General features: G+C 37.3%; 1 protein-coding gene and 1 long non-coding RNA gene across 4 annotated transcripts in view; one reads left to right on the top strand and one right to left on the bottom strand.

The window, feature by feature from the left end:
- Window positions 1-14,364, bottom strand: part of CNTN3 (contactin 3) — a 329,505-nt gene that overhangs the window by 122,450 nt on the left and 192,691 nt on the right. The gene's annotated exons all lie outside the window — the stretch shown is intronic.
- Window positions 6,112-14,171, top strand: LOC119864651. The gene is made up of 3 exons (XR_005374717.1): window positions 6,112-6,244; window positions 7,700-7,804; window positions 14,120-14,171. It is a non-coding gene; the product is annotated as an uncharacterized LOC119864651 (long non-coding RNA).

Raw genomic sequence — 14,364 nt, 5'->3', positions numbered from 1 at the left:
CCAGGGTTCACAGGTACATCTTCTGGGGGCATCAATTTTACCCCTTGGATATATTATAGGGTAGAAGGCAAAAACTACATGATTCTTCAAAGTGAGATATGAGACTTCAAAGGATTCTTGGATTTATGGTTGCTCTCCCACGGCTATGTCTCAGAACCCCTAAGGTTTGTGTTTTTTCTCTCCTCTTCCAAGTTAAAAAAAAATACAGAAGCACTGCTTTAAGGCATGGGTATGAAATTATGTCATGAATACATGAGGTTTCTGATAATCTAACAAAGGTCTTTAAGGCTAGGTTATTTTTACTTTTTAATAACAGCCCACCAAATGAAGCCTTACCTAAGTTCATAAAACTTTACATCTTTGCAACTCACCACTTTCTACCTTGCCATACTTAGAGCTATGCCTTTTTCTCCTTCTATATCACAAACTTTTTCTCCTATATCGCAAACACAGAAACTTCCTATACCACAATACCTTAGGTAAGTAGGTAGTAAATAGCATTTTAAGTGTGCCAGCAGGTACCTGGCACCTGTTTACTGAATGTACGCTATATACTAAGCATTATCCTTGGCTCTAAGGGTACAGAGCTAAAAGATTAAGCAAAGTCTTAATTCACCTGGAGGTGGACACTTTAATTGACAAGAGGGCAACAATTTTTAAAATAAACAAGGTGGATAAGCCATAAAATGAGGAGAGAATGGGAAAACCCACGAAGGAAGTGACCCCAGGTGACAGTGCAGTGACAGGGAAAGGAGGCTGCTTTAGATGCTCAGGAAAGAGGCCAGCTCAGCAGAGCCCCATCGATGGCAATAAAAAGTCAGCCAGGGAAGGACTAGGGGTGGGGTGAGCTTTGGTGGTAGAGGGAAAGCTAGCACCAGCACCCTAATTCTGGCCCTTAGCAGTTCTGGGAGGAGCATGAGGCCAGTAAGTCTGGGGAGAATGAGAGGTGGAGAGGAGGATGAAAAGATGTCCTCAGGTAGGCTGAGACCAGGTGTCTTGCGTCTTATGAGAAGGATAAAGAATTTGGGCTTGACTTTATCTGTGATAAGCAGCTGCTGAAGTGCTTTAAGCAAGGGAGTAAAAGAATTGAATTTACATTTTAAAGTGGTAACTGGCTATTGTGTACACAATGAGAGAGGCTGGAGCAGGAATAGGGTGGCAGGACACTCCTCCAATGACAGAGAGTGCCAGGTGCAATCAGACTTGGTGAATGGCAAGCATGTGCACAATCTTGTTGAGCAGAATTGCTGAAACAGTATGAAGTATAAGCGAAAGAGAAGCACAGGGCATACTTCACATGCATTCTCTCATGGACTCATCTGAAGAACTTGTGAAGTTAGGAGGACAATTATTGTCCCTTGAGCAAGGTCACAAGGTGCTGGGTGGGTGAGTCAGAACTGAAACCAGAATGTGGGACTCCACCCACTTTATAATAGAAACTGATCAGGTCAGAAATTCTAGTTCTTCGACATAAAGATGACACCATCAGAAAGAGGCTGAAGGTCTAATCCATTTACGGCCTGACCTGGTGTTTGACATCCTCTATAATACCCCATACTGCACAGCAGTTTGTGCTTAATATTTTAAATTTTCAGTGTTTTTTTCCTTTTCAAGAATATATATGCATAAAAATGTTACAGGAAACAAAAGCTTGTCCAATATTCTGACCTCCTTATTCTTCTTGTTTGTCATTAAACCCTTTAATGAAGGAAGTTGATTCACTTCTAGTTCATTTTTCTCTTCTCTCTTGTCTTTAGGATTATTGATATTCCGTGCTTTGCTTCCTGGAGGCTCACTTAACCAGGAAACGTATCTTTATCATGAAAAACAATCTTTTACAAGCCACCTCTTCCTTGATGTCTTCCCTCTTCCAACCTCATAACACTTTATCCATTTGGCTTTTACGGGATTTACCATTTTCTGTATTTCCCTTCTTACAAATCACAAACTTTCTGACAGATGCTCTTACCTAGTGCACTTTGAAAACAGCAGGCACAAAATAAATATATACAAAATAAACCATTATCTAAATTGCTAGGCTAAATTTACCTATAATGAGTCCATTCCATTTTAGGAAAGATGCAAGGGATCAGGGATTTTCTTTCTTTTCTTTAAGATTTTATTTATTCATTCATGAGAGACACAGAGAGAGACAGAGACACAGGCAGAGGGAGAAACAGGCTCCATGCAGGGAGCCCAATGTGGGACTCGATCCCAGGTCTCCAGGATCAGGCCCTGGGCTGAAGGCAGAGCTAAACCACTGAGCCACCCGGGGTGCCCGGAATTTTCTTTCTTAATTCAGTTTGGGTGAAAGTAAATAGACAAATATTCATTATTTCAACAAATGCTTGCTGAAATTAACAAACAGGAGTGATTTGTTTACAAGACTTCCCAACATGCTAGGGATGTTGTACACATTGGACACATAAAAGAAGTTGACTAGTCTTCTTAGTCAGTGTTTATTACTCTGGTTTAATTAAACTGGAAGAACATGAACATGATTAAGTCATTTCCATGTCTGTCTCTCTTAAATTACAACTCTACCTTTTCCTCCCAACTGAAACTTAAGTCTGTTTCCTCTTGAGAAAAGCTTTACAAAAGATTTTCTTACAAAACTCAATATGGTCTTAAAATAACCCAGGACACAGCCTGCTATCATGAAAAGGATTAATTATCAGGAAACCTGAGTTTTCAGATGGCGTGGCCATATACTATGTAGTGTTGGTTCAATCAGTTGACCTACAGTGGTCTCAGTTTCCTCATCTGTAAAATAAAGAAATTAAGGTAGAATTTTCTATAGTATGTTTATGGCTAGTACACTACTGCAAAATACTGACATGGTTATAAAACAATGTAGTTTGCTCTAGAGCTGTTTGTTTTTCTATAGAGACATTTTTAGAGTAAGAAGCCAAGTGAAAAAAAATGGACTAGACAATATTACTATTATAGAAATTGAATTAACAGTCCTCACTACTTGCACTTTTGAAGAATTCAAACACAAAAAATCTTTTACAATAACCCAAACTGCAGAGTGAACTTTACACCTAAAGATACTCATCATAGCATTATAATAGTAACAGTCCAAATGAGAAATGAAGGGCCAGCTCCTTAATGTGATAAAGAATATCTAGCAGAATAGCAGAAAGAAGTATCTTTAGTGATACACAATCAATGGGACTCTCTTCAGATGTATTTAAAAAATGGCTCTGGGACGCCTGGGTGGCTCAGCGGTTTAGCACCTGCCTTCAGCTCAGGGCCTGATCCTGGAGTCCCGAGATCGAGTTCCATGTCGGGCTCCCTGCATGGAGCCTGCTTCTCCCTCTGTCTGTGTCTCTGCCTCTCTCTCTGTGTCTCTCATGAATAAATGAAGTCTTTTAAAAAAATGGCTCTTGTCATAGTATTTTCCAGGAACACATAAGCATCACTCAAGAATCCTAATATAGTGTTCAGAAAATCTGGCCATATTAAAAAAAATGAAAAACTAGGTCATCTTCTTATATACTAGAAAATCTTTAGAAAAATAATACGTAAATGCCTAGATACGTAATTTTTAAAAATATATGTAGTTTATGCAGAAGGAACTGATTTATTGAAAAAAAACTGTGATTTAATGCTGAAGGTATATACATCATATTCATGAATGCAAAATCTTAATAGTATATATATCAATTTTCTCAAAATAACATGCAAATTAATTGGAATTATCAGGTAATTCCAATTAAAATTTTAGCTATTTAATGTGATGATTCTGATGTGTATTTAGAAGAATGAATATATTTGAAAGAATATTTTTTCTTTTTTTTGACAAAACAAGTTGTATTAACAGGGGAACTTGCCCTACAAATTATTAAAACATTATGAAATGTAGCAAGTGTAGGTAGCATTTAAAATATTGTATTGATGCTATAGGGAGTGAACAATGATAGAGTAAAGAATTCAAAAATTGATCCACGTATATATAGATGTATGTATGTATGCATGTATGTATCCATGAAGCTACCTAGATGACATTTTTAAGTGACTGGATGGCATTTCAAAGAAGTGGGGAAAACAGTGGATTATCCACTGAAGAGCATTGGGATAACTGGGTATCCATTTAACAAAAATGATGCCAAATCCCAATCTCATACATTATACCAAACAAATTCTGGATGGATTGAAATGAACATTAAAAAATATATAAAGATACTAAAAGAAAAATAAGTGAACATATATGCAATATAGGGACTTTATCAAGAATGATGCCCAAGGCTGAAAATCATATGTAAATCAAAGAGATTTAACTATAAAAAGCTTTAACATAGTAATAAGACAAAATAAGCAGGCAAATATGAAGTCCAATAAACATAGTAACAAGAGGTGACAAATTAGAAGAAAAATCTGCCAAATATGAGAAACAAAACGCTAATCATCTTAAAATATAAAGAATGATTTAAAGGCATTATTTTTATAGTTACAGTTGTTCCTTTTCACAAAAAAGACTATTTCTAATGTGTTTAAACTAACATAGGGAAATGCTTAAGCTAAAACATTAATAGAAAAAAATACAAATTTGTCTGTATAGTAGTCCACAATTATGGAAAAATATGTGTAAGAAAAAAATAAGACTGAGTAAATAGACCAAAATGATGGCTATTTTGGCACTGTGGTAATGTGAGTAATTTTACCTTTGTGATTTAAACCTACTAAATTTTCTAAATGTTCTATAATAAGCATCGTTGCTTTTATCATCTGAAAAAAACCATGAATTATTTTTCTAAAAGTACCTTCAAGGAAAGGCTTGAGTTCATTTTGGAATCTTACTTTTTATATGTTCCTTAGTTTAACTATATGCAGTGGAGACTGTATGCCAATAAACACCTTCTTTCTCCATGTGTGTTATTTTCCTTCATCCAGTTTTCTTTCTTAGCAAATCTATAATTTGGCCAAAAGGAAAAGAAACCATGTGGGTACCTGTGTGTTTACGCAAAGGAAATAAAGTGGCTACATTATTTCTCATTGATAGTAATTATTTTTTTTTTCTGCCAGAGGAAGAGAGCAATAAAGAAAAGATATATGGGAGAATTTTAGTAGAGAACATGTACTTACTAATTTTTTTCAGGACTAAAATGACAACTCCACTTTGTTTGTTATGGTGTATCTCGAAAACTATCCAAAGACATAAAAGAAAAATAAAAGTTCTTGTGCTAAATAAACAGCACATTCTCAGACCGAAAGACTTCCAGAGTGATGTGGCCAAACTGAAAAGGTCCTTCATGTCTCCCTTGCAAGTGAACACTGAACTCTGCTTAGAGTTGTAGCATTACACTGGAATTTGTTATATTTTTCCATGTACTGCTCAAGATAAAGCAAAGTGAAACTTAAGAGAAATGATGAACTAAACCTACTCTGTGGGTTGTAGAAGAATCCTGACTGAGAAAACACGAAGCTGTGAGTAAAATATAGGCATGCCAAATGTTCTAAGCAGAGGACCTAGAATTTTCTGCACCCACAGAAGCTTCTTAAATAGCAAGTCTGGATTATACTGGTAAATAAACACTTGATGGTAAAATATAACACCATACCGCATCCATCCAGAGATATCTCAGTCTGACAAAGTAAATCTTGCTGATGTTTAAAGCAATTAGACTGGTACTCCTATTAGAATAGGAAATATGTGCAGGGGCTGAATACATACCTAATAGGTTCTCCAGTGGTGGTAGTTGTGAGCAACATGGTGAGTCTCTAGTTAACCTTTCTTTGACCTGATATTTTCCAGTTTAGCCAGAATGGCCCAAGCAATCACTGGCTTCCTGCAGTTGGCTTATACCTTGGAGTAGGAACAACAATGATGCTTGAACAAATTCTGCTCCACTGTGGGAGGCAGGAAACTTCAAGATAACGTGCTTCAAAGGAAATTAATTTCCCACTGGTCTTGCAACTTTGTGTTCTATAAATCCCTGGTTTTAAGACTAGGAATATTTCTGATGTGCTTTTGAAAATCTGATCTAACTAGTGTTTAAGAAAAGGAAAACAAAATGCTCCAGAACACAATGTTGTAGGCCTTTAATAAAAGGTTTGCACTGAGCAAATCTTATCCCTGGATTATCTCCCTAGTAGAGTAACCGTGGTTGGTTTTTAAAAGGTATCACAGAAATAAGAAAAGCACGGAAAGGGTATGCTCAGGAGGCAATGCAGGTTTTAATTCTTTCAACTGCACTTGGATTTGGAAGTTGTTCCTGTCCTTGGAGGGGACTCGACTGAGGTAGGAAACTTGCTTGCAATTTGAATCTCTCTTGATGATTTCCAAACTGGGCCAGATTTCTGGAGCCACTCTTAAATATATGTACCTACCCTGCAAATCCTGGTAGACAGCATGCTGCGCCTTTGTAAATCTGCTTGGAATTGTCTGCAGAATAGGACATTCCATTTTTTAAAAAAGATTCATTTATTTATTTTGAGAGAGAGAGAAAGAGAGAACGAGCAGGAGGGGCAAAGGGAGAGGGAGAGAGAGAATCTTAAGCAGACTGCCTGCTGAGCTTGGAACCCAATGTGGGCTCAATCTCATCACCCTGAGATCATGACCTGAGTCAAAATTAAGAGTCAGATGCTTAACTGACTAAGCCACCCAGGCTCCCCATCCTCCATTTTCCATGTGGAATCTTGTATGTAGCTAAAGGATTTCTTTCCCTTCTTCAGTGCACTTGCCCTGCATGGAGACTCTTGCATCATGATTCCAAAACAATTTTCATAAAATTCATCTCTCCTTTTCTTTTTTAATGAAGCCCCTTCATGGTTACAGAGAGACCATTTGAAGGCTGTTTCCCTAAGTTTTATTAAGATTGTAGTAGGACTAAGAGCATAGCTGTTTATACAATTATCAACTCTACAATATTTTTTTCAATTCTGAGTTTAAAGCTTTCAAGTCCTTTCAGCAACACGCCACACAGAGCTTAGAAGAAGTAGTTCTCCATGCCACAAATCGCTCAAGAACTTTGCAGATACATAAGGATGCTATGTTATATCCCCTACCAGGATGTCTTATCACAGTACTAGCAATCAAATTGCTAGTTGTGTCAATTCCTGTTAACATTGACTCAAGGCATCTATCCCTAATCCTATGCCTAAGGCAGTGGAGTTCACAAATATAACAAAAAAATATACATAGGTACTATTCTTTGGGGAGAACATTATTACACTTTGGTTCTAAATTTTCTCTACATAGTACCTCCAACTGAAATCCCCAGGCTGTCTGTTTAATGCTTGCTTCCTTTGACTAGGAAGTCAATTCTTGGCTTGTTTTGAAGTTCGTGCAACTTGGAGATATTTGGATATCCACTGAGTTTTGGATTTCATCTAGTCCTTTTACTTTCTGAAGAATTTCTTCGTTGCATTATGATATTATGACCATAATGACTTAGTTTAGCAAACTAGCATTTATTTCAATTTAATTGAGGATCCTTATTGATGCCTTGTAGGTTGGAATATATACCTCCAATACACTTCACTAACATTTAGAAAGAGGTTATAGATGCATTGATATATCCACTGCCGTATAGGAGATAGAATTTTGGAAAATATTGCTTCTGATCTACTTCACTAATAGAAAGAATAATAACATCTTTAATAATAACACCCTCTGGGTGTTACAGTTCTCCTTATGTGTCCATGTGTTATTCTAATTATCTTTTAACTCTCCTTATTCTCTGGTACTGTGGAGAGAACAACATCCTGTCACTGTATGGCTAAGGACTGGTGAACCTGTCTTTGGCCTGATCTATCGTGATGAATCCAAGACAGAACCACAGCTATGGAAAGCTAGAATGTAAGTAGCTTTTACTGCTTTCTACCACTGTATTAAGAAAACTCATATAGACTTCAGTTTATAACCATGGGAAAAACAAAATATATCATATGAGCATCTGTAAGTGGTTGGCAATATTAAGTATGTGTCAAGAATTAACATTTCATGTTTATACCAGATGTCAGGTATACTGCTCTCTCTCTGAGCTGTCAAAAAGCATAATACAGAGTAATACAGAGAGAAAAGGTCAAAGAATCCTAAGGGATGCTAGTGGTGCTTAAAGGTTATAATGATTGAAAAAGATTGCTCTAAGTCTACATATATCACCACTTCAGATGTCATTTCATATCTCAAGTGGAAACAGAATGGGCCTTCTTAAGAGATTTCTAGAATACAATATGATTTGGCAGTAATGATGAAAACACACTTTGGCTACTGTAAGCCAGTCAGAACAGGTCCCTTTATTTGAAGATCAATGATTATGGATGATTGATGGACTAGTTTCCCCACCAGAAAACACCGGCCTGTTGTTATTACTAACACAGATGTAATGTGAGCCACACATAATTAATTGAATTTACAGAATGCCAGAAGTACATTAACTACTCAAAGCATCCTTTAATTTTCTCCCCCAATTTTCATAATGATATAATGAACAAACCACCCTCTAACATATCAAGTATTCTACAGTCAAAATAAAAAGGAATGAATTCAGGCAACTGACTCCACTTGTTCACTGATAAAAGATATATTCTCTCTCTATCCTTCTCTCCCTCTTTCTTATCTCCTTCTGTCTCCCTCTCTTACACTTTTCCTTCTTTTTTAAAATAGTTTGTCAACTCAGAATCCTGCCTTTAAAGAATATTCATATGGAACTATATATTTAAAATAAGTAGAAACAGAAATGCTCTGCTCTTTATGAAGAGGAAGTTAGAGGTCTGTACATTGAGCTGTCCCCCCTTTTTAAAAGATTTTATTTATTTATTCATGAGACACAGAGAGAGGCAGAGACATAGGCAGAGGGAGAAGCAGGCTCCATGCAGGGAGCCTGATGCGAGACTTGATCCCAGGACCCCAGGATCATGACCTGAGCCAAAGGCAGACTCTCAACCACTGAGCCACCCAGATGTCCTGAGCTGTCCCCTCCAGTACTTTCACAAACCCTCAGAGCACTTGGCAGAAGACATTTTGAAAATTACTGGTGTGCACATTCTTCAAGCTAGGTGAGCATCTCCTGAAGTGTGCTCCTCAGAACATCTGGTCCTGCAAGATGCTTCGTAAACAAAGGGTTCTCTTGTCAGGTAAATTCAGGAAAAGCTGCATGCTAGTCCTCTTGGATAGGGAGACTTAATGCTATACTCTTACAAGCTCTGAGAAAAAAACAATGTTTTCTTTTGCTTTCCTCAATATTTTTAAATTTGGGAGTTTAAATTAATATTTTGAAATTAGTATTTTAAAAATACCAGTTTTTTTCAAACTGCCTCACATTTGTACATGATAGTTATTACTGTTCCATAAAAACACAGTGTGAAAAATGTCACACAAATAGTCTCTGAGTATAACATATATTGATAAAATACAAGACCACAAAAGGAAATAGTCTATGGAGGGAACACAGAATTTACCTTTAACAATCATATTTAATGTATCAATTCATTAATCAGATGGTTATGTCAGGGCGCAGTGCATAAAAAATTCCTTATCTGTGGAAGTTGATCATTACCAGGCAGTACGGGTAATATGTGACATGTTGTATAGAAATCAGACGGGAAATTAAAAGAAGTAACAGGAATGAGTTGCAAAATGCATAAAACTTAACCAATACAATAATATCACGAGCAGCATTATGTTAGAAAAATGAGAAAAAATTCTCATTTTTACATAAATTCCTAGATTTATGTAAAAATTTACTTCAGGAACAACAATTTACTTATAGCAATAAGAGAATAAGTAATTATGTTTTTGCTGAGTTACTATATTTACTCTTGGGAACATCATGCTTCTTCAGGGGAACTGGCCTTTGCTGACATCTGACATTGATCCTCCAAAATCACCTTTTGCCAGATTAAAATCAATTTCAGTCTCAAGCATTACACAATTTGTACTTATGCGTAATAAAATCACACATTAGATCCCTACCACTCTATGGTACTTCGTTGACTAGTTTAGCCCCACTTTGGGAGCATAAAACATTTGCTAAGAAAAGTAATGATGTAAAATAGAAGGGGAGAACGCTTAATTACTTCAGAAGAAGTATGTAAAATGAATTTAGAGAACTATTTCCAGAAGGAATGAGATGTGACTTACAAATAACCGCAGGTCTCCAGGAACCCATAATTAGCTGTTTTAATTAGCCTTGTTTGGAATTATTTTATGTACTCCTGAATCTCATAAAAGTGAATTTTTAAAGCCTATAAACCATAACCTTAACCCTCTCTCAGACTTGTAGACTCCCATATTGTTGAGTCAATGGGGCTTATTTTTTAGCATTAATCCTATGTCCCTAAGGAAGAGACCTCCATATATGGCCTATAGGCTGAAGGCAGCCTTGAACCATGTATGGTTTAACCCACAATCTTAAAACACTTGAGGAAATTTTGCCAATATAGAGTTTCTACCTTTTTGTGAAAAATCCAAAGATGTACTTTTCTCCATGGCTATAACCAGCTGGAGTTGAGCAGTATTTGAAACCTTTGCATGGTCTGAACGTTTTGGGTGCCACTTTTTTCATCAAGATATATTATTCCTGGGCAGCCCCGTGTCTCAGTGGCTTAGTGCTGCCTTTGGCCCAGGGTGTGATCCTGGAGACCCGGGATCGAGTCCTACGTTGGGCAACCTGCATGGAGCCTGCTCCTCCCTCTGCCTGTGTCTCTGCCTCTCTCTCTGTGTGTATCTCTCATGAATAAATAAATAAAATCGTTTTTTTTAAAGATATATTATTCCTATGTTTTCCTGTTGGTAGAGTGAGGACAACATAAACTATTATATCTAGGTCTAATCAAATGTGGGAAAACTGAAAGTACAACTACAAAAACCAAATAGCTAAAAAAACTAGAGAGCATATAATTATCTTATTAAAATTATTTGTTGCTTATTTCTGTGATAAGATAGTTTCTTTCTCTTTTGTTTTTTTGAATTATTTTATTTTATTTATTCATTCATGGTGACAACTATAATCCGCAAATGGAAAATATATGTGACAAAAACCTAAACGAACTAAAAAAAAAAACTCTGTATTTTCTATGGTTAAAAATACAAATAAAGTAAATGATGTTAAAAGATTTAACTTGTAAGTAGAAAAAAGTTCAAGACTTAAAACCCAACCCTGCTCATTCATTTGCATCACTTGGCTGGCTCCTGCAGAATATGGAAAGGTGAATACTGTGGCATTTCTGTGAATTTAAGAACTGAATCTTACTGAAAACTTTGCACATGACTCATTTCACAATTTCTTGGAGTTAAATCCTGGTATCATTTTAAAGTCCAACTTGCTATATTTAATGGGGGAAATCCAGTTTTTAAATAAGAGTGAGGCCAAAGAGAGAAAGTGATCAACTTTGAAATTCCCTCCCTACAAGTTCTGGGTTTTACACTAGACAGATACACCCCCTTGAGATGAAACACACACACACGTACATAATAACAACGAACAGATCCAAACTACTCAGGAGTGAGATGCCAAACAGTGCCTATGAAGACCCCAAGGTTAAGCAATCTTTACCAATTACCAGTAGCTCATTTCATGTGACCATCAACATACACAGTTGACTGTGGGTGCCTACCAACAGTTCAACATTTGGGAAAGTGGGTGAAAGCCAGGGAATAGTCAGTTATATACAGCATACCAACAACCATGCTCTCTAAGGCAGCTAATGTTAATGAAGAAAACATTCAGCTGATAGAGAAACTGCCTAGCTTATAAATAAGTGAACATCAATGTTTTATATAAGCCAAGAATTCCATTTCCCTTTCAGAGTCTAAATTGTCCTTATTAATAAAATTCAGCCACTGAAATATTGAATGCTCACAATTTCTTCATCATAAATGACATTCTTCCATTCCCTGATAGATTTCCTTAAAACATTTAAATTTGTATGACTTGATGATAGTATGTTTCAAAGTGTTGCTCAAAGACCATCTGAATCAAAAATCCCTTGAGTCATTTATAAGAGTACAGATTCCCAAAAAGACCTCACACTACTGAGTCAGAATCTCAGAGTGGGATCATGGAATGAACATTTTAAACAAACTCTCCAAATAAAACTTCTCACATAGCCACCAGAGTTCACAAACAAACCCTAAGTCATGTGACTGTATTTTATGCCTCAGTTCTCATGCGCTTATATTCAAAACACAGATCTAAATATGGCAGAGACAAGCTAGCCATACTTTCAACTTGTTCTCATTTCTTCCTTGGCACAGACTGGGCCACATATTCTCATCTCCCTCCTTTGCTCTCAGTGTGACCATATGGTTGGAGATGAGGCAATGGAATGTTCACAACTTGGGGCACCTGGGTGGCTCAGTGGGTTGAGCATCCAACTCTTGATTTCAACTCAAGTCATAGGATCATACCCCATGTCAGGCTCTGCATTTAGCACGTTATCTCCTTCAGATTCTCTCTCCCACTCCCTTGGCCCCTCCCCTAACTTGTGCTTGCTTTCTCTCTCTCTCTCTCTTTCCCCTCTCTAAAGAAATAAAATCTTAAAAAAAAAAATACAAAACAAAGACTGTGCGCACAGGTAATGTATGACATCTAGATCTATTCTATAAAAACCACCCATGTGGCTTCTTTCACCCTTTTCTTTCTGCCAGCTTAAGGGAGACAGAGGCAATGACCATGGATTTTAGATTAATGGGCACAAATGGATGGAGTCAGAGAGCTTGAATTGGACCTTATCTGAATGAGAAACCCAGTTTGATTTCAGCTAATATATTTTCAGGTTTGTTACCACAGCCCTTGGAATCTTAATTAAAACACTAAGTCCATCTAAATGCATTTTCATGGCAAAGCAACCAATGTTTAGCTTTCCCTCTTACCAGTGTACAGATTATTTCTTAGGTTTTCCCTAGTGCTGATGTGGTTTGTTTTCTTTGTTTGTTTTTAATGACAAAAATCACCAACTAATGATCATCCTCAATTTCTGCTTAGAATGTCAGGAAAACAAAGCCTTTATACATCCTTGATGAGCACTAAATTAACAATGTTATTTTTACTTAAAGCAGAAAGCATCAGTCAGAGCGCTGCAATTTTTAAATAAGATCTTGTTGAGGCACTACCACTGTGACAGTGGACCTAAACTTCCAGTTTATGCATGTAATTTTTCCTAATGGGCTTAAGGCTCCTTCTGACTTCTGTCTGTGGGTGGACAGAATCAGAGCAAGGAAAACTCTGCAGTCTTTAGAACAGGGAGAAATGATTTTCTCATTCTACTGAGAAGAAGACGACCATTAAGGGGATCTGAGAATGAAGTGGAAGGGAAAAGTATGAGGCCATGGGGCAGTGATAACTATATACGGAATGGGGCACCTTGGTGGCTCAGTTGGCTAAGTGTTTGACTCTTGATTTCAGCTCAGGTCATGATCTCAGGGTTGTGGGATTGAGAGCTCCATGTGACTCCATGCTCACTGGGGAGTCTGCTTGAGATTCTCTCTACTTCTCCCTCTGCCCCTTCCCCTCCTTGCACACTTGTGTGCTCTCTCTTTCACTCTAAAACAAATAAGTAACTCTATAAAATGTGTGTGTGTGTGTGTAATGGTCAGTGGCACCCCTGAGATGTTGGGGAAACTGACTCAGAGATTGCAAATATAAGTAGCAATGAATACAGATTCTTCAAATTGTCATCTATGACCCTGCCTCCTTCCAGGGCCATTTGTGATATGTTCACTGCTTACGTCAATCATAAAAGGATGCTGGAACTGCCCAAGGACACTTGTTGAAACATGTAGCTTCTTTCTTTACTTTTTATATTCAATTTCTTATTAACCTTGCATCAGTTTCATCACCCTATCTTCAGATTAGTTTAGCCTTAATAGTAATGCCCTTTGAATGAGGTATGAGCCTTTAATTATAAGAAACAGAAGACCACTACAGTCAATTTAAATAATAAAGAGAATGCAATACACACACACATATGTGTGTATATATATACATATACATACATATATATATATATATATATATATATATATATGTATGTATGTATATCTCCCTGTATACTAAGCCTGGTGCATGGCACCCAAGGGCAAAAAAGCAGCTGCCAAGGAGGGAAGGGAGGAGAGCCTGTGGGTAAGCAGTCTTTTTTTTTTTAAGATTTATTTATTTATTTATGATAGACACACACAGAGAGAGAGAGAGAGAGAGAGAGAGGCAGACACATAGGCAGATGGAGAAGCAGGCTCCATGCTGGGAGCCCGACGTGGGACCCGATCCAGGGACTCCGGGATCACGCCCTGGGCCAAAGGCAGGCGCCAAACCGCTGAGCCACCCAGGGATCCCCAGGTAAGCAGTCTTTAGTCTTTACTCTCTGTCCCTGGTCTCTTAATCCATGGCAGGGCTGCATCTCTGCTCCATGTACATC

The sequence above is a fragment of the Canis lupus genome, chromosome 20 (genome assembly GCF_011100685.1).
Source record: "Canis lupus familiaris isolate Mischka breed German Shepherd chromosome 20, alternate assembly UU_Cfam_GSD_1.0, whole genome shotgun sequence".
In the NCBI taxonomy this organism is placed as follows: domain Eukaryota; kingdom Metazoa; phylum Chordata; class Mammalia; order Carnivora; family Canidae; genus Canis; species Canis lupus.
This window is presented reverse-complemented; position numbering and strand designations above follow the sequence as displayed.